Raw genomic sequence first — 3,724 nt, 5'->3', positions numbered from 1 at the left:
GCACACACACAAATATGAAGTACATCCATGTTACATTGCAAAAACAAGTATTTTTGTATTAGTCTTGAAGAAAATACACTCATATTCCATAACAAACAAGCACATTATTCTTGAAAACTTAACAGGAGCAATGTCGTATCTATTAATAGGAGTGGATTGTTTTACAACCGGATCGATAGAGCTAGGCTTTGCCTAGCAGAGAAGAAATTGGAGGACCAAAACCGCAGCCCCATCATCCTGAACAACTCTTAACAAAAGCATGTTTCCTCTTCCTCACTAACTCTCTGATCATTCCCTCAAAAACAAACTAATCATGATCTTGAATGTGGCAGCGCCGATTCCCCTGTAATGTGGCAGCGCCGATTCCCCTGTAACATGTGAGGTCTCATGCATGTATAATAACCAGTAAAAAATCTCCCACTTGTGTGTCCATTGAAATGTCAGTACAAAAATTAGCAGTAACCAGTATATGGACCTCTTGTTTCTTCAAAACTTATGTACAATAAAACTGGGGAAGAATGAACAATCCCGGTAACCAAACCATAGGATTCTCGAGATGACCACCGCCACCGATGGCTTGCCGCCAAGCTTCACCCATGTGCCCTCCCGTAATCTCCTGACCAAGGTTCTCCTTAGCTCAGAAGAGCAATGACACGCGCCTCCAGTGCTACCACCTATAGTATGGTTGAGGTATCATGTGCGTCGCTCGGTCCTGTTTTAATGTTATGGCCAAAACATATCATGTTCATTTAAACTTGATGTCACCTCCAAGATTACCTATTCACATGAATATGGGATTCATCAGAATTTCAAATTTAGTATTGACATGGTATGAGCAGCATATGGAATTCTTAGAGACGGCAATTTCAGTAGAAATACTTATGAACAAAGATAATAAATTATCCTTTTGTACAAACCAACCCAAAAAATTCCTCCAACTCCACAATGGTTGTAAATGGTGCTCCATTGGTAACCTCACCCGAGATAATTGAATAGTAAAATTACTTCCAAGTAGCTGAGAACCGAAACATTGGATATCAATAATGAATCATATATTGATTCAGATACTCGAAAATAATATACGGATTTAATTACACATGATCTTTCAAGCTAGCTTTTCTATAGATTGTTTAGAAAATAATTATTCAAAGCATTACAAAGAATTGTATAAAATATTATAAAACACATGATATGCAACATTCATACAAGCTGACCATATACTTTAAGCATGTTCAAGGTAAATTTGTCCAGATATGAGAATTACATTCATGAATATATAGTAAACCTACTATTTATGCTTCAGCACAACTTATCAGAAGGATGACAACCACACCTGGATCATGTAAACTTAGGAGTTTGATGGCGTGCACAGATACATGCTGTTGCTTGTAGGGTCATTGTTTACGCAGATCTTTGGCGACATGAGAGACAAGAAGCCTCCACCACCGGCGTGACTCCGTGAGGCCAGCACAAGTGGCATTTGCTGTTGCTGGAATGTGATCCTAGTGGCGGAGGGTCTGCGGGCAGGAGGGGACGGTGATGCCGTACCTAGGTTGATACTTCACAAAAAAAAATATTACATGTTACAACATATCAGAACATAACCAAGGAAAAGAGGAACTTAAAACAAAAGATGCAAATTGAAATCAAAGGCTCATCAGCAATTGTAAGGAAGCGGACAACACCGAGCGACTGAAGCCAGTGCCGATTGATCTCGCAGCAAAATAAATAATGATCAATGTAATTGACCGTCAGATATCGAGTTTCATGAAGATGACAATATTTTTGTGAGATGAGTTGAGAAATAACACATAATTGCAAGCAGCATTTTGTGCTTGTGGGCGAAAAAAATTCTCCATCGTCTAGCACACCAATGCCTGTTGGAATTAAACATGGCTTCTTTTCTTGTCCATCCTTTTTTTGGTAGGTGCTAATTGCTGCAATATAGATAAGAACATACCTCAAACTGTTCCGTGCGTGCGTTGGCTGCTGAGCATCCAACCGAAATCGTTCATAGCAGCCAGCCATCTGTCTTTTTGTGTTGCTTCAGTCAGCTTGCTGCAGGATCTCGTTAGGACCAAATTGGATCATCGTGCTCCCCACGATTGTGCTGCCCGAGTGCATGCTGGAGGAGCCGGTCGAGCTCGGCGGGGCGTGCACGACGTGGGCCTAACCACGCGAGCTGCAGGATAAGGCCAGCGACCGCCGCTCCTGGCCGCCGCTTCGTCCCTAGCACCAGCGGCACGCGCGCGCCACCATCGCCTCGGCACATGCACAAATCCGGCCGGATCTGCCCGCGCCCCATCGGGCGACCCATGCCCCGACGGTCGCGCTTCTCATCTTACTTTGTCCATGCTAGTTGGAGCGGCGGATGAGGGGATGGACGCGGCCGACGGCGGTCTTGCGGGGGGCCACCAACGGCGACGTGGGATGGCGCTAGTTGCCAGCTGCTGGACGGCGGCGGCGTGATCTGGAAGCAGAAGGAGGCGACAGGTCGGGGAAAGGATACAGAGTTGCAGACGTGCGCTATCGTGGGGCCTACCTTGACGGCCTCCTCTGAGGATGCGGGGGCGGGGGCGGGGGCGGGGGCAGAGTTTTCGTCCGCGCCTGGAAATTGCTAAACGTATTTCTCGCTGGGGTTAGCTTAATCTTTACGGTTAGATCTAATTAAACCATCCTGATCGTAAGGCTGTTATTAGTCCGCGTTGTTATTTGTAGCTGAGGCTGGGTGCATCTAGCGATGAATATGTTTTTTTGTTTAATAGTAGTATAGATTATTTGCTCCGCTAGAACACATGTACTCAAGATGCTCGGCCTTGCCATAACTGAATACACCAGTTTAATGGTCATAGTGAAGACAAGCCATGGATATAAGTTCCGAGTTGGGTTCATGAACCAAGAAGGTCGCTGCTTTTTTATGGCCAAACTTGGATAAACTTTCTCAAGTGTTACGGACTGAAAGTTGGCACATGAATGTTGATGGAAATAGCAGAACCTGGTCTCATCTTCACTGCGATCTTCCACCCCGACGTCGTTCCAATTGTTCATCCATGTTAGTTTTGTATCTGGTTCTTGCTTGTTGCCTCGATTACTTCTTAATTCACCTATTCTATCTAACTAATCACAATTTAACTTTAGAAGTAGCAAGAATCTCTCACGAAGATGCTACTTCTAACTAATATTTTCTTATAATTGGTGGCACGTGTAGGTTTTTTCAGAGTTAAGCAGGGTGCTCGTTTGTTATTCTGTAACAACTCGGCTGTTACAGATGGCACTGAAGTTGACTGGGACGACATCCACAAGTTCCTACACTTTATTGATCGTCTTGAGGTCCTTGTGGGGCGTTTCAATGGTGGAAGGCCACGTGGGATATGTGTGCCACTGCTGTACTCATTGAACAGGTCCAACTGTGTCGAGAAACTTATGGTACGAGTTGTTTTCTGTTATATATGTTGTTCATAAACTATTGCTTATACACAGTTTTACAGTTGTGATCTTCTTGAAACAAAAATTGCCTAGTTCTATTGTTCCTATACAGATGCATGACCATGCTCGGGTCAGACTTGCGCTTGGTCACAACATGATGTTTATGTCGACCTACTCCATTCCCCTTGGAGGTGAAAAGATACTTATTCATGGGTAGTCTCAAATAATGAAGGCCCGTCCATCTTGGAGAATAGGACAGAAGATTATGTTCCTGCTTTTCCATGGCTCTAAAGCAAAT

General features: G+C 44.0%; 1 long non-coding RNA gene across 3 annotated transcripts; it reads right to left on the bottom strand.

Annotated features, from left to right (window-relative positions):
• Positions 1-528: 528 nt before the first annotated feature.
• Positions 529-2,556, bottom strand: LOC123185748 (uncharacterized). 3 transcript variants are annotated; one of them, XR_006493480.1, is made up of 4 exons: positions 1,961-2,556; positions 1,334-1,559; positions 922-1,015; positions 680-777 (listed from the first exon to the last, which is right to left on the bottom strand). It is a non-coding gene; the product is annotated as an uncharacterized lncRNA (long non-coding RNA). The 3 variants fall into 3 exon arrangements; XR_006493481.1 differs by lacking the exon at positions 922-1,015 and having other exon boundaries at positions 529-777; positions 1,961-2,555; XR_006493482.1 differs by lacking the exon at positions 680-777 and having other exon boundaries at positions 823-1,015.
• Positions 2,557-3,724: the final 1,168 nt, after the last annotated feature.

Source organism: Triticum aestivum, chromosome 2A, assembly GCF_018294505.1.
Source record: "Triticum aestivum cultivar Chinese Spring chromosome 2A, IWGSC CS RefSeq v2.1, whole genome shotgun sequence".
Taxonomy (NCBI): domain Eukaryota; kingdom Viridiplantae; phylum Streptophyta; class Magnoliopsida; order Poales; family Poaceae; genus Triticum; species Triticum aestivum.
The sequence above is the reverse complement of the archived record's forward strand: the minus strand, read 5'-3'. Positions and strand labels throughout refer to the sequence as shown.